At 32.8% G+C, this 23,430-nt stretch overlaps 1 protein-coding gene across 1 annotated transcript in view; it reads left to right on the top strand.

The window, feature by feature from the left end:
- The first annotated feature begins 7,206 nt into the window (after positions 1 to 7,206).
- The window catches only part of LOC136027606 (histamine H1 receptor-like), a 196,157-nt gene continuing 179,933 nt past the window's right edge, over positions 7,207 to 23,430 (top strand). The window contains exon 1 of the mRNA XM_065705023.1: positions 7,207 to 7,418. The gene's annotated coding sequence lies outside the window, so the exon portion shown is untranslated. The remainder of the gene's footprint in view (positions 7,419 to 23,430) is intronic.

The raw sequence follows: 23,430 nt of genomic DNA, 5'->3' as shown, positions 1-23,430 counted from the left end.
GGGCCTAGGTGCCCTCCAATTTTTTTGGTCACTTAAAAGGGCACTAGAACTTTTCATTTCCGTTAGAATGAGCCCTCTTGTGACATTCTAGGACCACTTGGTCGATACGATGACCCCTGGGGAAAAGAAAAAAAAAAAAAAAAAAACAAACAAATAAACATGCACCCATGATTTGTCTTCTGGCAAAAAATACGAAATTCCACATTTTTGTGGATAGGAGCTTGAAAATTTTGCTGTAGGGTTCTCTGATACGCCGAATGCGATGGTGTGATTTTCGTTAAGATTCTGTGACTATTAGGGGGCGTATTCCCCTATTTTCTAAAATAAGGCAAATTTTTTCAGGCTCGTAACTTTTGATGACAAAGACTAAATTTGATGAAACTTATATATTTAAAATAAGCATGAAAATCTGTTTCTTTTGATGTATATTTCAGCATCAAAATTCCATTTTTTAGAGTTTCGTTTTCTCTTGAGCCGGGTCGCTCCTTACTACAGTTCGTTACCACGAACTGTTTGATTGACATTAAAACTTAAAACGAACAGAAATGATTCCGTATATAAAGGGAGTTGACCCCTCCTCAACGCATTGCTCTTTACGCTAAAGGTTTTTATCTTTTAAAAAGTAGAGTTGTGAGAAAGAGTCAAACTTAAGCGTAAAGAGCCTGGCGTTGAGGAGGGGTTAGCCCCTTTTATATATGGAATAATTTCTGTTCGTTTTGAGTTTTCATGTCACTCCTTACTTGCAGTTAAAAAAAATTGTTTTTTTTTTTTTAATTATGTGGAAAAAACATGCAGTCCGGCTTATCTCGCTTGATGTGCCAGGGTGCCAATCCTCTCTGTCAAATTGTGAAAAAGGAAATGTAAAGACATTCGTTGTTGATGGCAGCCCTGGCATGGTCATTTAATTTTTTTATAATTATAGTTTACCTTTTCTAAGGATGAAGATGGTAAATTACTACAAGGATATTAAATGAAATTAAAATGCCTTGAATTTTGTGTTTTTTTCATCGACAACTCACTGGTTCATTGCACGGATGCGGATTCTGTATCTTTAGAATTTTCTTCCGCAACGAATTCGAGGACAAAACGCGAGGTGAAAAAGAGAAGATGAAATCTTAGCTTTATTTCCAGATAGCCGTAAGGAGGAAAAGACCCACACTTGACGTGATGAGGCTTCACAATGAAGTAGATTAATAGGAACATCTTGGTCAAAAGTAATTTTCTCCAAGGAATCCCCGAAGCTAATGAAACTTAAATGCTGGTAGCTTTGCAGACTAATTTATCGACGAATTGTGCTATTAAAATGTGTGGGATGTCTCTTTTGTTTTCTGAGAACACTAGAAGACTTCTACATAAGGAATGGCATGCAAAAAAAGCACCCAAATATTTAAATTCTATTTGGAAAATCTAGAATTCTGTATATGTAGAAAACTGGTTATCAGTCTTTTTTCTTATCTAATAGAGCGACCAATCATTACTATAAATGGTTGCTATTAAACTCAATACTATGACAGAAAATTAGTTATTTTTGAAGAATACCTTGCATAATACTGAATTACAGATAGCCTAACATTATTTTCAAATTTTAGAGCAAAACGAATTAGGTTTTTTCTTGAAGACTAACGTAAATTTCAAAGATACTCGAGAATTTGTTGAAAGATCTTTTATCGATGTGATAGACTCCGGATGAACGAGTAAAGATTGTCGATCAAAGTTCTTGAAAATCCAGTAAATTACTTATAATGTGGGTAGTACAGACAACAGAAATGTTGCAATAAAGATAAAGTCTTATGGAGGAACGTGTTAAAAATGGTCGGTCTTTCAACTAAAAAAGATGGCCATAATTATTTAATGGCTGCCTATAGAACATGGTTTCAGATGACATTATAACATGGCTTTAGGGGGGATTCAGGCTATGTTTAGAAATTCCAATTTGTTTTCAAAATAATATTTTAGTATAAATACTAATTTAGAATATGGTTATCAATCCTGAATCAACTAGAAATGGTCATTTTTTTTTCGCTTGCTAATTTTTTTAAACGTGTTTTGTAGTTCGTTCTTTACTATGTTGCAACTACCACTGCAATTATAACTGTGATTCTCCGCCCATATGGTCGTACTAAAGGTCGATTCCTCCATCTTAATAATTTTTAAATAAACGATTAAGATGCTTTATTTCAACCCTCTGAGCAAAATTTATTGTACTTAGAGGAGTACAAAGAAATAAGGGAAATGAGAATACAGGTGCGGACAAAAAATACTCATTGGATAGCTGGCATATCTTGATTAATTAAACTGCACAATTAAGAGAAAATAATCAACACCTTTCTTAAGGAACCTGTGCTTAATATTGTTCGTTTTTAATAAAATATCAAAGATACCATATTTAGACGGATTTTTAAATTTTGGAAATGATTTTGTTTTAAATGAATGTAAGTAACAGGATCAAAACTAAAAATGAAAACACACCAAAAAAATTATATGGGGGGCTACACTCCCCCCAATTCCCTACCTTTTTGTGCTGAAATTTAACTAACTAGTCCTTATGAAAGCAAATACAGTGAAATTGAAATATCATTATTTTAAATAGGTTAAGTAGGAACTTGGACAAATGTATTTATCTAAAAAAAATAAGAACAACCCGGAATTCAATTTTGTTGGAAAAGATGTCCATGTGCAGTTTTCTATTTTTTATTAGTAACGGGTACCAAATTTATGAGAAAGAAACCTGGGTGAGATATCAGCAAAACTAATAAGCTGAAGGCCTATTCAATAAACAGCTTTAGAAGCAAGGGCTTCAATTTATGCAAATCGAAGAAAAGGGGCAAAAGGTATTTTTCAATATCTAGGAGTGGGGTAATTTTGTTATATATATATATATATATATATATATATATATATATATATATATATATATATATATATATATATATATATATATATATAGGCCTACAGAGGAAATGCCAAAGTAAAAGTTTTTTAAATTAACATATACTTGCCCGCTTTGCAGAGTTAAAGAGGATTAATTAGTACATTGCTTAAGCCGGTACCTGGAGCTCTCTAAGATAAGGGAAGGGATATTTGGAATAATAAGTTGATACTTCCGGGTGTCTTAAATAGTACGTCACCTCAGTTTATTTGTAGAGTAGCAAGTTATCTGGAATTTTGTTAAAGCCAAAAAAAATTATAAATAAATAAATAAAAAAAGCTCAGTATAAAGTAAATGTTTTATTCATGCCTTTTTCCAAGTGTTAAGTGTTCTTTTCAAGTGGTCTATTTCATTTAAGCGTTTTATGATGATAGCTGATCAAAGTTTATGTTATTTGTGTTTTTCGTTTGTGTTATTGTACTGTGCTCATGGCTGTATATTTGGCTGTAAAATACACTTATCTATCCATTTATCACACATATGAAATATCAAAGTTTCGAGATGGAGGAAGCTTGTATAATATAAGAAAAAGAAAGAGAAAAGCTTATGAAAAGGGATGCGATCCCAATAAAAACTCAAAAGATACGTGTGTTATAATATCATGTCAAAGGATTTGTGTGTTACTTCATTTTGTATATGAAAATACAGCTTTGGTCAAAAACTGCATTTTATTTAACCGTATGCTCTTAATTCCTACAAAATACAATAGGTATAGCAATTTCCTTTCACACTGAGATCTTAAACAGTACTCTAGGATGTTCCAATATCACGCTAGCGGTGAAAAAAAGGAAAACAAAAAAAGATACCAGGGCAAAAAATGATTTTCATTGTTGTTCCAAGGGGGTGGGGTGTGTGTGCAAGCATCTTGTGTAGGATTTGGACAATTGTAGTTTCAATAGTGCAGTTTTCAGTTTAATCCGACATTGTTGTTTCCAAAGATTTTCAGGATATCTTTCGAAATTCTCATATATCTGTTTTCACCATAAACTTTTACAATAAAGATAAATCGAAAACATAGTAAACGTTCCTGAATCATCTTAAAATGGTAATTTTTCTCGCTTGACAGTTTTTTTTTTCAGAAAGCATTTTTTCATTTTTGGTTATCATGAGCGGAATTTGGTTTTTTACAAGTTTTGTTCTTTATAAGTTTTAAAAGTTTTGTCCCATTTTCAAGATTTTTTTTTTATTTCTTATATGTTTTATATGCACAGAGCTTTCCTTGATCTAGGGACTCACGGATATAAATTCCAAGCATTACAGAAAAATAATTCTTGGCCCCTTTTTGGCCCAACCAATATTTGGGAGACAACAACATGTTGGCCTCTTTTTAAGACTCCATGGGCTTCTTTGTTTGTAAATGAACAAATTGTTTCAGTACTTAATCTAGGTATGAGGGCTAATTGATAGCTATAATCCCTACAACTGAACATTGACTGTACGTGTATTCCTTTAAGGTAAACAGATCATATGACCTCCTCTTCCTAATATTGAATTAAAAAAAATCAAATATTTTTACTGCAAGTAAGGAGTGTCATTAAAACTTAAAACGAACAGAAATTATTCCATATATGAAAGGGATTGTCCCCTCCTCAACACCCCGATCTTTACGGTAAAGTTTGACTCTCTCTCACAACTCTACTATTTAAAACAATAAAAAACTTTAGTGTAAAGAGCGAGGCGTTGAGGAGGGGACAACGCCTTTCATATACGGAATAATTTCTGTTCGTTTTAAGTTTTAATGTCGCTCCTTACTTGCAGTTAAAAAAAATTTAATATTGACGGTCGAAATAATTTTTTCCAGAAAAAAATGGAATTCGCATCACTACGATAGTGGAAGCAAACTCCCTGATACCTTGAATATGGTGCCAAAAAAAAAAAAAAAAAAAAAAAAAAAAAAAAAAAAAAAAAAAAACAAAAAAAAACAAAAAAAAACAGGAATTAAACAAGGGAAACCAGTTTTTTCGGAGGATTTTATTGGGTTTTTAAAGAGTGAAAATGAATTTCAAAACGAGCAGAAATTGTTTCTCTAAATGAGGGGGATGGTTCCCATCAACCCCCTACTCTTTACGGTAGATTTTGGCTTTTGTTACTAATGCCATTATAAAAGAACAACGTGATAAAATTTTGTTTATTTTGTCAGACTGTTTTGAAAATGAAGGAGTTAATTTATTCGCAAGTAAAACCCTTGTAAGCACCAAATGGCTTTGGTTTTAGCACCCTAAAATGGTGGAGAAGCACTCTAATAATAGTGCAAAATTAAAGATGCAGATTGTTCGCACTCACAACGGCAACTGCCTCAAATTTCATGTTTACTTAGGGAACAATCCAAACGTACTTAAGGAGACCCTTTGTTCTGACCCTGCAGCTTTTTTGTGTGAAACTGCGCTTGTAAATTATAGACTGCATCAACAGTAACTAGCTTTGCTTGGATGGCTTTTTCCCTTCCATTAGTTCCTACGTGATCTTTAAGCTGGTGGCTTCAGAGGGATGGTGACACTCCAAGATAATCAACCTCTCCGATAGCGGATTCAAGAGCATAAGGAGGTGTCTTGCGACTGCTGGCTCGACGCCGGGAATGGAACACTGGCAATAAACTGGTGGAAAATAACGTCGCGAGTGTAGCTATAAATCACCCTAGCTTCCAGTTCCTATAGCTTGTAGAAAGATAAGGGAAGAGGCAGAAGATCAAGATGAAAGTTAACCAGCCAAATCCTATGTGTCAATACAATCATTATTTGAAAAGCTTATATCTTCAGAACAGGATTTTCAGCAAGTATGCCTTCAGGATCCGTGGTAAAAGTAAGGACTTTAGATATGGAAGTTGGGAATTCATTCACTCTGTTTAACGTGGTAGGAAATAAGGGAACACAGGTGAACCTGTTAGAGATCTCATATGAAGTTACAAGGTCACAACTGACAAGGAGTATGAGCTAAGTAAAACCCACGCCCTGTGCCTAAAGTGGCACAATCAGCTTCTTGCTCCAGGTATTAAAGTTTTAGAATTAAAGTTTTTTGTTAGGTATTTTAGAATTAAAGTTTTTTGTTAAGCTTGATGATATGGATTGAGGAAATTTTGTGCTCAATGGCTGAATACCAAAAGGCCACTATTTTTTACAGCAGGAAATAGGCAAGTTGTGCTCTTTTCTCCTTTTTTTTAATCTACGCATGGGGAAATGTGCGATAGAATTAAAGTTTTTTGTTAAGCTTGATGATATGGATTGAGGAAATTTTGTGCTCAATGGCTGAATACCAAAAGGCCACTATTTTTTACAGCAGGAAATAGGCAAGTTGCGCTTTTTTCTCCTTTTTTTAATCTAAGCATGGGGAAATATGCGATAGAATTAAAGTTTTTTGTTAAGCTTGATGATATGGATTGAGGAAATTTTGTGCTCAATGGCTGAATACCAAAAGGCCACTATTTTTTACAGCAGGAAATAGGCAAGTTGTGCTCTTTTCTCCTTTTTTTCAATTATTTAGGCTAACAGCAAGTTATAAAGGGGCATTGTCGGTAAAAGACTAGGGAGTTGTGTAGAATTGTAGAATTATGTTGTGTAGTAGTTGTAGGTGTAGAATTGTAGTTGTGTAGTTGTGTGTTGTAGTTGTGTAGAATTTTTGTCGGTAAAAGACTAAAAGACAAGGAGTTGTGTAGAATTTTTTTTTCCACTTTAGTAATATTGATAAGTGAATATAGTCATTTATATTAATATGTATTCATTTACCGTTGATATTGTTGTGTGGGACTTGGGACGGAATAAATTATATGGGGATAAATTGGGACGGAGGTGGAGCGTGCGAAGCTTAGGCGTAGCCCTACGGAGGAGGAACAAGATTAGTCAATAGCTCGAATTCTGCTCATGTAAACCAGTGGCCGTATATAACAGTCAAAGTCTCTATGTCCTTCTCAGGAAAGTGACGCCCTATTTGTGGGTACCAGAGACCTGGTACCTATTTGTGGGTACCTTCAATTTTTATCCAAATCCCTAGGGTTTTGATAATCTAGCTATTTCTATCATATCACTGCGACATTCACACTAGTTACATAGTTCCTTGGAGAATTTAGTTTCTGCCTTTTATGACTCCCTATAAAGAAATAATTGTTCACAGCTACTCCCAAAGGCTTTTATATTTTCAGGTCATACATCAAGCTTTGACTTTTGGACTGTTTAGGGTTTGGGGAAACACTAAGTGAAATTCATCATTTGTGAGTTGACTCTATGTTAATTGATAGCCTAAGGGAAAGAACTACTCGTCCTTCTGTATCTGTCCCATATCGGAATAGAAGCGCATGTAAGTTCCTGATAGGAGTATGCAACAGTCTGTCCATTCATCAATCTTTCTTCTCTAGAGATTGTGCTTTGAGATGTAGGAGAAGCACTTTACTTCTCTGTACAAGTGTTCATAGTCAATGGGACACAAGGATGTATTGTTCAGTGTGAAAGCATAGTACCTGAGGAGATAAATACAAAAATAGAAGTTCATAATTTCTTAGGTAAGATCAAAGTATATGTATTTAATGCGCAAGTGTAAGAAAAAAAAGAGAACAAAACTTTTAGAGGTGTAGATTTCAGTCATTCAACGACAAATCAGACCTATTCTCTTTCAGTTATTTAAAGAAATCACGGCTCAATTTACTTCAGTTTATAATTTTTTTCCAACCTAGTTTAAACCAGATATAGGATAAGGCCAGAAGTCTGCTAATTTTTAAAGTTGGTTTAGGGAAAATAGTGTATCTAATTTCCCTGCCTTTTTTGAAGTAACCTATGGAATATCTATGGAAAAAACTATCTTGCTGCTCCTTTGGAACAACTTCAAAACTTTTCACGTACGTCATTTTAATTGTTACCCCGTTAATCGTTGACTTAGAAGTTTTTTGCACGTACCACATGGTCCAGATTCTTCTTCTTAACAATGATTTTTGAATAAGCCAATAAGTTTAGAAAATAGTTAAACTGTCTCCCATTGTAAGAATTTTCTGTTGATTTTCTTCCCTGTTTTCCACGCTGCCTTTTTAGAAGCAGCAAATAACTCTTCGTTTTCTCTAAGTGACAAGTCATTTTAAAAGTCCTGTAGCCTATATTCCTTTCTTATTTTCTATAAGATTTATCCAATATAAACATATTACATATATTTATGTATTATAATATATATGCTTATGTAATAATATATATGTATAATAACATATATTAATTTTTAATATTTGTATGTATTGTATATATTGCATATTTAAGGGTGTCATGGTAGTTTCTGCAAAATAAAACCAATAATATGCTAAAGTGCATAATTATATAATAATATATATAATAATAATTATATAATAATTATATAATAAAATAAATTATATATAATATAAATTAATATAATTATATATAATTAAATTATATATAATATAATTATATAATAATTATATAATAATATAATAATTATATAATAATATTATAATAATTATATAATAATAATATATATATAATAATTATATATAATTATTATATATAATTATATATATTTCTAATTTTGGAGAAAGGTGCTCCGAGACACAGATGCTCCGAAAATTGATTGATAGATCTTTATTTTGTTATTTGGTTGCACAAATTTGCGGTAGCAAAAGATCACGTTTGGAAAAAGACAATCAATGAACATAATGTTGAACTAAATTGAAGAGCCTACCATAAAAATCAAATTTGCAATAGACCGTTTTCACCAATCGCTGTTGATACGTACGTTTTCGTTTGTTTTAAAAGTTCTCTGTTTGAGTTTGTTTTTGTTTGATCTCGTGTTTATTTTTGTTTCTTTTATATGCGCGGTTTTCCATTTAGTAAGATCAACAGCTGTAAAAAAGAAAAGAAAAAATGGAACATAAAAAAGAGAAAAAAGTGAAACTATTGTATCATTTGTTTCCTCTTATATCATCCCTGTTGTACTGGGGTTAGTTGTCTCAAAGAGGAAGTGATAGTTTATTTGAAATGCTTTAGGTGTTTCGGAGACAGGATAAAAAGAACCAAATTACAAATTTTAAACATCTTCATTCTCTCTCTCTTAAAAGCAATCTCCTTCTACGATCCTATTAAAAAAAATTTCCTCTCACTGTTCTCGAATTTAGAATTTGGTAAGCTCATCATCTTATTTTTAAATTTCTGTATCATCTTATTTGAAGAAGCAATTTCCTCTAGCCCATGGTAACCAACACCTTAAAAATGTGTAAAAAAAAAGTTGTAGCTGATTCAGGAGCTGTAACTATTTTGTCGATTAATCTTGATAGTAAAATGCTATTTTGAAAAACAAATTTACTGGAATTTGAAAAAAGTACCTGAAACCCCTTGAAATTTTTTTTGGATCAAAAGAAAAAAGTACGAGAAAAAACTTACAGCCCCATACCTTGAACAGCAAAGATATACCTTTTTGCATGAGTAGCACTGACATGTCCTCTTTTTACTCTTCCGAGCTAGCAGGGCACTGAAACATCAGAGAGAATTGTTTAAGGGCTCATTTGAAGGGAAGTGGGTGATATTTAGTACTTTTGATAATTAGCAAAAGATAACATTCTAATAGCTGCAAATTTTCGACAAAAAAATTTTTGTAAAGATTTCCACTAGAATCAAACCCTACATATCTGGGTGATATTCTTTATGATATAAAATTCAGGTTTTCAGCTAGTTTCAAAATCGATTGGAAGATTGAGTACAGAGTAATTAGTTTAGATAAATAGACTAAAGTTGGCAATTACTACTAGTGCAGGCTATACAAAGTATTTTGTTATATATTGCAACAACCTATGCTCTTTTCATGATTCTTGAAAGAGCTTGGTAAAATTTTACAAAACCCTTGTAGCCTATTATAACATTTATTAATCTAAATCACAAGGGCGTCGGCAGAAAATTTTCCAGGGAAGGGCAGACGCAAAAACAGTAGTGGTGGTTGGGTGACAGGGAATAAATTTCAGGACATTTTTTCATAGGAATAAGTTTATTTTTAAGTAATTTTTGGAAAAAAAACTCTTAAATAAAAAGAGAAATGAAATTGTGTGCAAAATGCATATTTGCTTGTTACGCATTTAATCTTAAAAGAAAATCAAACTCAAACCAAATCTACAGAAAGATTTATTGCTTTTGTAGTTTATAACATGTATATTTGTCTTTTTGCAGTTTCCTACTCCTTACAATAGTCCACAGAAAGTGTAGAGATACTCAAAAATTATCCTGCCTGCATATTTACCTTGCTTTGATTTTGTACCGGCCATATAAAATGTACCTATTTCGTAACAGAACAACTCTCTCCCTTGAACTAAATCCTTTATATATTTAGACATTTAAAAAAAGTAGAATAGCGAAAAAACCATAAGATTTAAACTTACTATCAGCTGTCAAATTGACCCTCTTTCTTTTTATTGTCCTATTCAAGTAAATAGAATGAACTGGTTCAAACGAAAATTTCTTTACAAGAGAATTTTATCCAATAGTTTGTGATAAAAACTGGAAGTAAAAAGTGACTTTGGCCAATATTCACCAAAACTAAAAATGGAATTCTCATTGAAGTTGCCGGCAGCATTGGCAGAACTAGAATACAAGAGAGACGGGCGGCGGAGTGGACTGAAAATATAAAATTTAGGCTATATACTTGCACAATAGGGAGCCGGAGTAAAGTATAGCAGGACTCTATGCAAAATGTGTTAGCTCTAATTATCCTGCATACTATGAACATTTTTCCTTCTCAATGGCCCCTATCTAGATATTGCCCAACATTTTGAGGAGAGCTGTGGGTGAATTGTCAAAATGTGAACAAAACCATGAATATTAGCATAAAATGAGTAATTTAGAAATTTATATTTTTTTTTCTAGCATCTCTCTTTACGAAGAACTGCCACTAACGATCTTTAACTTTTCTGTCTGTAAAAGAACAAATTGTGATTTATTGAGCTCTGAAGTGCTAAAAGCAAACAATTCATTGCAACAGGTTAAAATAAATGGCTCAGATCGTATTTCAATAATTGCACTCGACTATTGAACTCATAAAATAATCACAATTGTTAATAATTACTTTTGAACGCGGGGTAAGCTAAATATAACATTTTTTCATAAGAGTCAATATCTTATACGTGTACGGAAACAAAAGACAAAAAAAGAAAAAAAAAGAATGAATTGAATGTATTACCAATATCTTACTTATTTGTGTCCACCCCTAGGAACTGAAGTGAATCATTGAGTTTGAGAGTCGGTTTGTTATTCTCATTGTGTCTCCGAATCTGATCGCATTTGAAAATGCTACTGGTATTGCATAGGCGGTAACATATTTTTTTTTTTAAATAAACTCAAATCAGAAAATCCTATATATATATATATATATATATATATATATATATATATATATATATATATATATATATATATATATATATATATATATATATATATATATATATATATATATATATATATATATATATATATATATATATATATCCAATTTTAATGCTGCTCTTACTTTCAATAGGAAAAATATATTTTACAATAATTTATAATTTAAGAATTATATTTAAACTTTTATTTTGTTAATAATACTTAATAATTTAATAGTTTTATCTCCGTTTTTATATAATGCCAGGAATCTCTCTTTGTTTCTTTACCGCCCTTGTGTATTTTATCTTCCACTAGAAACTTTTTTCCTCGTCGAAAATTCTCCATGGGGACCCTTCTCCCTCCCAGAAGATTCATCCCAAAAAGTTTCCATATGTTTCCCGATAAAAATTCTAATTGTAAACAATGAATATATTGCATAACTAACAATGCTTTCCCAGGGATTGTGGAAGGCTATGCCATCTTCAAGAGCATAGTTATTGAACCTTTCAACCATGTTAAATCATATCGTTATGTGAAAAATTATCGTATGTCTTTTGGACATTAATGGGATGGGGGGCTTAAAATAGCAATAGAAAAAAAGCATTCGTGATCTCTCTTCAGGCAAAAACAAAAAACAAAAAGTTCTATATCTTTGTCAATAGGAGCTTTTAACATCTACAATTCAGTTTCCTGATATACTGAACTTGATGGTTTGGTTTACATCAAGATCTACTGACGTTTCCGGGGTATTTTGCCCTTTTTCTCAAATCAGACAAATCTTTTCAGAGATTTGAATCTCTGAGAAACAAAGAAAAGAGATACAAATTTCTTTTGATGATTAGCATAACCTTAATGACATAATTATATTTGGAATCCAAATAAAAAGCCCATTCTTATCAGTTGCTCCCTAACACCCGTTTTTTAGTGTTTCGGTTACTATTGAGCCGACTCGCTCCTAACTTATAAGTCGTCAAGACGAGCTGTTTGATAGAACTTTGTTTGTTAAATGTCCCTTTATTTAAATTAATTTTGCAGCAAGTTCGTCCTATTAAATTGCAGTACTTTTGAGTCCAGTTGAAACGTGCGCTATTTTAAAAAATGCTCATTTTTTGGAAGCTTTTGGTTCCTTTACATGCACGTAAAAGACTTGAATGCATATGTAATATATAATATATATTATATATAATATAATATATATATATATAATATTATATATAATATATAATATTTATAGATATATAATATATAGCGTTAATTTATTAGAATTCAAATAGCATATCACAATTTTAGTGGAAAAATTGGATTGTTTTTTGGCTTTTTTAAAATCCAGCAAAGGATTTATTGGAAATCAATTTTTATATAGTGTAGGAAGAGGTGCTCCTAAGGTTCTTAACCATTATCTCGAGAAAAGCCTCCTGAAACGCAAATACAATCCGAAAAAGTGAATATCCCACAGCGAAAAAAAATCCCATAGCAAAAAAACCTTCTTTCAATACACTATACAGCCTCACATCAATTTTAACAGGTTTTTTTTTTCCAAAATAGTCCAATTGTTTTCCTAGGTTTCGTAAGCATTATTACAAAACGAACCTCTTAAAAACTTAAAAATATGGAAAAAGACAGAATGTGTCAACTGTAAATGAAATGGCAGGATCATGAATAATACTTTTGGCTAATATAGTCTCTCCAACTCACCTGAGGTTTTGAAATAAAGATTACTGAACAGGACGAAGTGGTCAAATGGAAAGAATAGCGCATTTCTCCAACGTTATCATAGAAAACAAATTGTTCAATCCCCACGGAAGCTTGAAATTACAGAGAAAAATTAAGGTAATAAACTTCATACTAATGTCAAAAGATTGTCTTTTATCTATAAATCCCATAATATATTTGACTTTTGGCTTTATATTAAGGAAAAGTTCTTTTTTCCGTGATCTTTATCGATAACAAGAGGGGGAGGAGGAATGAATCAAATTAATGAGGATCATTTTTAATTAATTGATCTCTTATCTTTTCGTCCGAATTTTTAAGCAAGTACATTATTTATTGTTTTCTTTGTTTATTTAGCGTAACTTTTCACAATACTAAGATATGTCCTACTGCCAGTAGTTATATACCCGATAAAAGGATATAAGGGATTTTATAAAGCTTACCGAGACAAATTAAATACGTATTTTGGAAATAACAAAACGGATTGGTTTGACGAAAAGTTTAAGTAGACAGAGGAATGGCAAAAGAAAACTTTGGGATTAGTAAAAAAAAAGTGGTTAGTTCAAAACAAATAATGCAACTAATTAATTAAGAAATGCAGCGGAAGACCCACTAAATTAGAGGGTTATTTGTAAAGAATTTCAACGATGTATAAGATAATTATTGTTAGTAACACATTTGATAAAGGTTTTAAAGTTACGCTATATTGGAGATCTCATGACAGCTTTTGGCTCTGTGGACCCTGAGCGTTCACTTAAAATTGAGAGGTGTGTGGTCTGAGGCGAAAAACGTTAAGTTGTTTGTGAAGTTTTAAAACAATCATTATCAGAAGGTCAGCATAAATGATTCGCCTTCAGTTAAGAACTGTAGAAATAGGCGTTCCGTATGAGTCAATCCTTGGGTCCTATGTTTTTTTTTTATATGTTTATTAATGTTTTGCCAAATTCTAAAAATCATTTTTGCTATAAAATAAAGGAACTAACTGCTGAAATAGGTTTCACTTTTTGCCCATAATACAACAATGAATTACCACAGCTAAGAGAGAGGAGCTGTTTCTTAAGTCCGTGAAGGAATTAATTGATTGCATTATTAAGGCGGTTAAAGGCAGTTAAACTAAGGAATACAAAATCTGTATTTAGTATTTTTCAATTCCAACTTTTATACCTAGGTTAAAGAATTAAATATGTCTAATGGAGATATAAAAGAATGAATCCTGTGTAATACCTTGGAAATTTAATCAATAAAACTTTATCTTTTAAGTGACGGTAACTTTAACTAAAGAACTATCAGTTTCATGTGTTTTGTCTTAACGGAAACTCTAATATTTTTTCCCTAAGCGTGTTCTCCATCGTTTTATTTCTCTTTTATACACCGATATATACTTGATTCTTCAAGTGTTTGGCCCTCAACTTCCCAATCTGTTCTTAAGCCACTATGGATTTTAAAGAATAACTCAATAAGAGGAGACTTTAGTAGGAAATTTTCCTCGTCAATGTGTTTGGGAGATTTACTTGAATTTTGAGGTCTTGCCTTTTACAAGCGTTCATGAGTTTTACACATTTTGGTTTGTTTTTAAAATTTCAGTACCACTTTTAGCTTCGTTGTTTTAGTGATGTATTAGGCGTTGAGTCTACTATTCATTCTCATAATAGAAGAGGCAGTGTAGCTAAAGGGATTCCTTCATGTAGAGGTTTTTCTGTTTTACATGGAGATACCCGGAGGTGGATTAATTTAAAACTTGAGATTAGGACTTCTAATGATCCTCGTTTATTTCAAAAATCGACAAAACACTTGTTTCTCTAGAATATTGGCAGTGGTTAAAAAAGTTTTTTGCTTTTGTTTTTATGGTTTTGGTTTCTCTATCTTCCCTCGGAGAATCTTTACATTTCAGGGGTTGTGGGGGAGGGGGTATTGAAACATTTTGTGTTGGTTATCTGTTTCTTTATTCAAATTAAATAAAAAAAAATTTTTTTAGCTGAAAGTAAGGAGCGACATTAAAACTTAAAACGAACAGAAATTCGTTTTAAGTTTTAATGTCGCTCCTTACTTTCAGCTAAAAAAATTATTTTTTTTTATTTAATTTCTGAACGTTTTTGAATTAATGCATGTTTGGTTTTGGCTCTCCGCACATAAATTATTAAAATGAAACTTGTATATTAATTCTTTTTTTGGCTAAATGGCTTTCTCTTAGTTTTGATCAGACGATTTTGAGAAATAAGGGGTGGAGAAGGAGGCCTAGTTGCCCTCCAATTTTTCGGTTACTTAAAAAGGCAACTAAAATTTTTAATTTTTAATGAACGTTTTTATTAGTAAAAAATACACGTAACTTAAGAATTAACTTACGTAACAAACTTTCATACCTTATATTTTTATTATGTATACGAGGGGGTTTGTACCCTCGTTAATACCTCGCTCTTTACACTAAGTCGTAAGTTTTGTCCCATTTCTTTAAGAATGACCCCTGAATCAGAAAGGCCGTAGAATAAATAGTTGAAATTATTAAAAATACTTTAGCATAAAGAGCAAGGTATTTATCTCCTCCTAAATACCTCGCTCTTTATGCTAAAGTATTTTTAGAACCCCTCATATGCGTAATTATCTCTGTTCGTTTTAATTTTCAATGCTACTTCTTCCTTTCATTTGAAAAAACGTTTTCATGTTTATTTTTCATTGTTTTCTTATAGTAATGCTAGAGAACCCTGCGCACTTTTCATTGAATTCTTCTTCCCCCATGACAGATTCCTCCAAGGAAAGATCCTCCAACATAGCTCCCTCTTCTCATCCCCACCCCCAAACAAAATAATAATCCCCCTGAAAACGTCTGTACACTTCCCAATAACCATTACTATATGTAAACACTGGTCAAAGTTTGTAACTTGCAGCCCCTCCCCCAGGGATTGTGGGGGAGTAAGTTATCCCCAAAGACATAGTTATTATGGTTTTCGACTATGTTGAACAAATTTGGCTATCTCAAAATTTTGATCCGTTGACTTTGGGAAAAAAATGAGCATGAGAGGGGGCCTAGATGCCCTCCAATTTTTTTGGCCACTTAAAAAGGGCACTAGAACTTTTCATTTCCGTTAGAATGAGCCCTCTTGCGACATTCTAGGACCACTTGGTCCATACGATGACCCCTGGGGAAAAGAAGAAAAAAAAAACAAACAAATAAACACGCACCCGTGATTTGTCTTCTGGCAAAAAATACAAAATTCCACATGTTTGTAGATAGGAGCTTGAAACTTCTATTGTGGGGTTCTCTGATACGCTGAATCTGATGGTGTCATTTTCGTTAAGATCCTACGACTTTTAGGGGGTGTTTCTCCCTATTTTCTTAAATAAGGCAAATTTTCTCAGGCTCGTAACTTTTGATGGGTAAGACTAAACTTGATGGAACTTATATATTTAAAATCAGCATTAAAATGCGATTCTTTTGATGTAGCTATTGATATCAAAATTCAATTTTTTAGAGTTTTGGTTACTATTGAGCCGGGTCGCTCCTTACTACAGTTCGTTACCACGAACTGTTTGACAACAAAAGGTAAAACAAAGAGGACTTATTTTAAGACAGTTAAAGGTTTAACTAAATAAATTTTTTGGATCTATAAGTAGTGACAGCATAATGCTCCCAGGTGCACCCATAGGGGATGTACAAATGAAGCTACTAGTCCCACAATACATTCTACATTATAATCTATTGCGCGCAAGGGTAACCCCCTGTTCCCGCAATCTAATACGATGAAATGATTCGCATGTTTCCAACCCTTTCCGCATGAGAGCACAAGTTTCCCGATGCTAATAATTTTTGGTCTATTAGACACACCTGCCTATTACAGCGCTATTAATTTTCTAACGTGATCTTGACAGGTTGAGTTAGCTATTCGATCAATGAATTATTACATATGATTGGCTTTAGACATTTCAAACGTAGATGATTGCTTATTGAAGTTTTATCCCGGAACAAGTAATCTAAATAGTTAAGGCTTTCGTACATACAACTTTTATTAATAAAAAGAAATTTACAGGCATTACTTAAACACAGAAAGAGCAATTAAAAAAGAACAAACGAAAAAACAAAACATGAAATAGCTAAAATATAAGTAAAATGAACCAAAGAACCAATAAACTATGGAAACTTGGGAACCCTAACAACCATTTTCAGGGAGTGGGTTGATACAAGAGATAAATTTAAGCCATATTAAGAGGTATTTCTGAGAGCTCTTAATGAAAATGCTAAGTTTCTTTGAGACGAGATTATGCACATTCACGCCACCGTGACAATATGTGGCTAGCTTACCCTAGCGAACAATTCCAGAGATAGGAGGGTTATTATTGGAGGTAAAGTCTTGTTTACGCTTTAATCCACGTTTTACAAAGCTCCCAGAAGCAAAACTGAACAATTTTGCCTTTTTTGCTAGAAAAAAGATCAAGGATGCGTGTATGCTGTGGGACACAAGTTTTTGGCTAAAAATAATCTCTCTTTTAACCTTGTAGTTTGTAGGACTACCTGCACATTTAAAAACGAACGTGCAACCGTAAGGAATTACTTCCTCTGAAACACGACGCTCAATGTGCGTATAGTTTTAGATAATTCTTAATCAATTAAATATATCAGAATTCTCACGCAACAGCTTTTTTGACCGTTTTTGGCTAGAATTATTGTTTCGCTCAACAAAACGGCCGAAAACACCACTTTGCCGTCTTTTTGGATAAAATAAATGTCTATATTAACCGTTCATTTTGTAGGACTACCAGCACCTTTGAAAAACGAATGCCCTACCGTGTGGTGTTACTGCCTCTGCAATTTGAGGCTCAATATTAGCGTAGATTTTCGAATCAATTAACTATCTCAGAATTGTCACGCAATAACTCTTTTGGTCTTCTTTTGGCTAGAACTGTTGCTCTGAACCATGTAGTGGCTGAAAACACCACATTGCATAAAGACAGTCTTTTATGGCCAAAATAAATGTCTATGTTAACCGTTTATTTCATAGGACTACCTGCACATTAGGAACGAATGCATCACAGTACGGCATTACTGCCTCTGAAACTCGAGGCTCATAATATGTGTAAACGCAATAGCTTTATAGCCTTCTTTTGGATAGAATTTTTGTTTTGCAAACCACAATGGCTGAAAAAGCCACTTTGCTGTGGGAAATTATTTTTGGCTAAAAAAAATGTTAAACGCTTGTTTCGTGGAACTACCTGAAGCCTTAGAAATAATAGTCCTACAGTGCGGCATCACTACCTCTTAAACTCGAGGCTCAATACACGTATAGATTTTCGATAATTCTGAAAAAATCAAATATCTAAGAATTTTCGCGCAACAGCTTTTTGACCCTTTTCCCAATTTTTTCAAATTTTTGCAAAGACTCTTTTCGTCTTGTTTTCCAGAAATTATATCGTATTTATGGCGTACAGGACTTATTTCCTTTGTCATTGTTCTTTGGTCTTTGTTCTTATAGTTAGGAATTTCCAAAGTCAACATTGAAGTCTACTTAAAAGCAAAATGTCTCTTGAAAATTCTTTAAGGATTTTCTTTGGCAATTTAATCAAACAGAGGTTCCTAAAGTTTTTTTTATCGACTGTTTTCATCGACAGACCAAACAATAGACTCAGCATAACTAAAACTCTTTTTTTTGTATTATTCTAGTGACTTTAAACTTGACTTCTATTAACATGAAAACATTCAATGCAATACTAGCAACAGTAAAAAAAAGGGAAGCTACTAAGAATTTTGGTTTGGTGTAAACCATTTTTTCTCAAATATAATGATCCCCCCCCCAAAAAAAATAGCTAAACATGAAAGCAGTAGCTTTGTAACTCTCTTTTAATAGATACTGAATTTAAGAGTAATCGTTGATTTTTATTAGTAGAGGCAAATTGTTTTATTAACTGATATGAAAATTGTCTATACATAATAGCCGTTATCATCTAATTTATTAACTACTCCTAATTTTTATTTTTTCGCAGTTTTTATAATTGTGTTTGAATACATATTACAATGAACTTGTGAGTCTAATTTGATTGAAATAATTATTGAATAAATAAAGGGCTATTTTTGCACACGAACTTAATTTTTTCCATCAACTGCTATCTGTTATGGAACTACACCTTCCTGCGACCCCCCACCCCAAAGCTCACTTAACCAAAATAACAACTAAATGTTTATTAAAATATAGCTACAATATAGTCTTCCACTGAGCCGAAACTAATTACATCCGATATAAACAGCAATAAAACAGTTGTCTGATTTTATAGATTAAAATTCTCGAGTGTGTACTGGCTAACAGAAAAGTACCAAACCTTTCTTGCCCCTCTCCCTTTATCTTTTCATGTCCTTTGTTATAGTATTATTTTCCTTTGAATATACTTAGGTAATGTAAGTTTTAGTTTCCCCAGAGATACGGTAATGACAATTTTGGTAATGAGGCTTAATAGCTTTCTCGAACGTCATAAATACAACCGGTATATTCAATTACGACATTCTTCAGTTGATAGTTGAACACTATGAACTTCAAGGAAAGGGCTGTAGAACTATGGGGGCTGTATTAGAGTCAGAGATGAAATTTCGTTTAGGTAATTGGGTCCAGCTCATGTCGGCGTGTGAGATCACCTGTGTTAAAGGTCTTTCGTAAGTTTTATGTAGCCACATTAATGACCATCTCTTTGGGTTGAATAAAAGGAACCGGATCAGACCGGAGTGCTAAAAATAAAACTTTACTTTATTATTTTTTATATGTTTATAAAATGTATCGAGGTTGATACGTAGAAAACTTCTGATTCACATAAAATTGAAGCACAATCTTTCCCCCACGGTTAGTTTTCTCATTATTGGAGAATTTCAAATCTCTTATCTGTTCTGTTTGGCTTTAGTTTGCTAAAAAATATATTCTTAACTTTGAAGTTTTACACAGTGCTTAATTAATTAAGTCTATTTCTGTTTAATCTTTAAAAGTTGCTCTGGAACACTTTATAAAGGTTTTTATATGAACTCGGTGTCAAAATATCAATATCAAACAGTTGGTGGTAACGACTTGAAAGTAAGGAGCGATGCGGCTCGTAAATAGAGTCTTGATAACAATAGATACATCATAAGAATCGAATTTTGATGTTTATTCAAAATATATAAAACTCATCAAGTTAAATGTTACCTATTAAAAGTTACGAGCATGAGAAAATTTGCCCGAATTTAGAAAATGGAAAAACACCCTCCTCCCAGATCAGGTGATCTTAATGAAAAACACACCATCAGATTCAACACCTTAGAGAGCCCTAATGTATAGGTTTCAAGCTCCTACATACAAAAATGTAGAATTTTGTATTTTATGCCAGAAGAAAGTTAACGTTTGCGTGTTTGTTTTTTTCCCCAAGGGTGATCGCATTGAACCAGTGATTCTAGAAGATCGGGAGGGGGTTGGAGTTTACAGTGTATTGTCTTTTCATAGAGGAAAACGGAATTTCCCATTGAGGGGGTGCCGAATTTCCGGTATCATTTAAAAAACGACCAGAAAATAAATAATAAAACAAGTTTTTCAACTGAAAGTGATAGGAAACATTAAAACATAGAACGAACAAAAATTATTACGTATATGAAGGGGTTTTACCCTCCTCAATACCTTACTCTTTACGCTAAAGCTGTTTGTATAACTTTTAATAAAGTTCAATATTGTAATTAAACAACCCATGTGTATCAGGAGTTATTCTTAAATAAATTTTACTAAAGGTCAAATTTTAGTATAAATAGTGAGCTATTGAGGAGGGGGCACCCCCTCATCTACGTAATAATTTCTGTTCATTTTAAGTTTTTATGTTGCTCCTTGCTTTCAGTTGGAAAAAAACTTTAAAAAAAATGAAATATGAGCATTCGGTTTTTATTTTTTAGAGTAGATATTTTTATTAAGATGTATCCATATACATTTTTCTGGGGCATGGGGGGCTTAGATGGCAGGTTAACCTAAAATATTTGGTTAGAAAAGCGATATATTTTTTATTATGAACTGTTACGCATTCAGTATTACTTTTATTTTTAATTTTGCGGAGCCATGTATAATTAAATGTCTGACTAGCCGCTAGTTTTTTTTTTTTTTTATCTATGTTTCAGACGACTGTTGTACCCTTTTTTGAAAGAGTCAACAGAGAAAGTTTTAGTTATAACATCCCTAAGAAGATCATTCGAAATCGACGTGCAACGTGGGATGAAGCTGTTCTTCAAATACTCTGTTCTTGGCGTGCAGACCTTAACATAATCGGACTGAGCTGTTTGCCTTTGTGTCTGTCTTGCCGGTTGCACAATGGGAGGGGCCCCAACTCAAGAAAGTTCTAGTGAAGGAGGTGAACATATGTACATAGAGAAAGCAGGCATATACGCTACATCAAACCTCTCACCAACAGACTGGTGGGAGTCACAGGGAACGACTGAACTTGCTCTATTAGACTTATTCTGGATCTTCTGGACTTTAACTCCAATTACCTCAGTTCCAGATTCATGCGGTTGGCATGTGGAAAGAAAAAATTTTATGGGGAAATATTATACTGAAAAAAAAACACAATTATTGAAAAATTATACAGAACTATTTCCTATTGCTTTAGTTTCTATAAAACGTTGTGACACTATCACTTAAATTCTTTCTTTTCTTGAATCTTCCACTTTTAATGTGCCCAAGAGCTGCCTGGGGAGTGATCGGGCAATTACAAGGACTGGAAGCGAGGACCCATTTCCCCTTTGTTTTCTCGGGACGAGGAAGTCAAAATAAAACTCTAAATTTTGTATTTTATACAAAATCAAAATCAAAATAATAACTCTAAAAATTAGAGTTAAAAGAAAGGGATGCGAAGCTTGGAGAAGGGGAGGATTTGGAGGGAGAGATCCTTATACTAAATTTTCAGGGGGATTTATGGTCTCGGGTGCTATTTTTAGTAGTAACGGTTATGCGATATACTAAAAACTTTTCTGAATGTGGTAAAAAAAAAATCTTGGCTCATTCTTTTAAAAAAGGATACCAGATAAATTTGTTGCACCTGCATTGGTTAGGGAAAGGGAAACACATCTGGAGATGATCAATAAAGACAAACCAAGTTCTTAAATAGGGGTATTTAACGTATGTTTATCGGACCTGACACATTACTTTCGCTCCTTACTACAATTCGTTACCACAAACTGTTTGGTATGAAAGAAATGTCAAAAGTAGTGGTAAATCGTTGGCTAATAAATTTTTGTTTCATAAAAAAGCCTCCATCCCATCCTTGGAAAAACATGGCTTTGTCTCTATTTAAAATTCATCCAAATGAAAAAGCCTCATAAAAGAGTGATAATGGCAATGACACAGTAGCCTAGGCACGATAAGAACTCCTCTGAACTCCCTTTTCAATAAGATTAAGCCATTTCTTACAGTTACATGAAAAAGGGTTCAAAAGTAGTGGTAAATCGTTGGTACTGCTCAAATTGTTAATTAAAAAAATTAAAACTTCACCCCATCCTTGGCAAAATCCTGGCTTTGTCTCTACCTAGAATTCATCCAAATGAAAAAGCCACATGAAAGAGCGATAATTACGGTGGCACAGTAACGGTGGCAAGATAACACATTCTTTGAACTCCTTTTGCAATAAGTTTAAGCCATTTCTTACAGTTACATGAAAAAGGTGTCAAAAGTAGTGGTAAATTGTTGGTACTGATGAAATTCTTATTTGAATAAAATTCCTCCAAATGAAAAAAAAACTAAATAAAAGAGCGATAATGACGGTGGCACAGTAACGGTGGCAAGATAACACATTCTTTGAACTCCTTTTGCAATAAGTTTAAGCCATTTCTTACAGTTACATGAAAAAGGTGTCAAAAGTAGTGGTAAATTGTTGGTACTGATGAAATTCTTATTTCAATAAAATTCCTCCAAATGAAAAAAAAACTAAATAAAAGAGCGATAATGACGGTGGCACAATACTGCTTTTGGCATAGCGTCCTTATATATTTCTTTCTTTAACCTCCTTTATTGATGAAAATGGCTCTCTCCCTTTTGGTGTTTACCTAAATATCATCATCATAAATAAGATAATCTTTTCAGGCGTTTGATTGAAATACAGGGTACTTCCTAGCGGAGAAATAGGAACGATAATTTACGAATTTCGATTGGTAATTTATTCAGGCGTTAAGGCGTGAAACTGAATAAAGCAAAAAAGGAAAGTTTTCCCAAGCTTGGATATACTAAAATAAGCCATTTCTTTCAGTAAGTTTCAACTAAAACTTTTTTTTAATAAAAAAAACTTAAAAGTCATAAAAGGTTGGTTGTAGCAATACCATTACTTATCTTTTATTGTGAAACCAATTTAGAGCTGTTGTTGAATAGAGGTCCTTGTAGTGGCTTTTAAGTGGAAAGTAATTTTAAGAGTGGTTCTAATGCAAGCTAGTGAATTTTTAGGAGTTACTCCACCATTCTTAGTGACATAAATTCATTTCTATCAGCTTGA

Source organism: Artemia franciscana, chromosome 1, assembly GCF_032884065.1.
Source record: "Artemia franciscana chromosome 1, ASM3288406v1, whole genome shotgun sequence".
NCBI classification, from domain to species: Eukaryota; Metazoa; Arthropoda; class Branchiopoda; order Anostraca; family Artemiidae; genus Artemia; species Artemia franciscana.
Note: the sequence above shows the minus strand (reverse complement) of the source record. Positions and strands in the feature narration are given on the sequence as shown.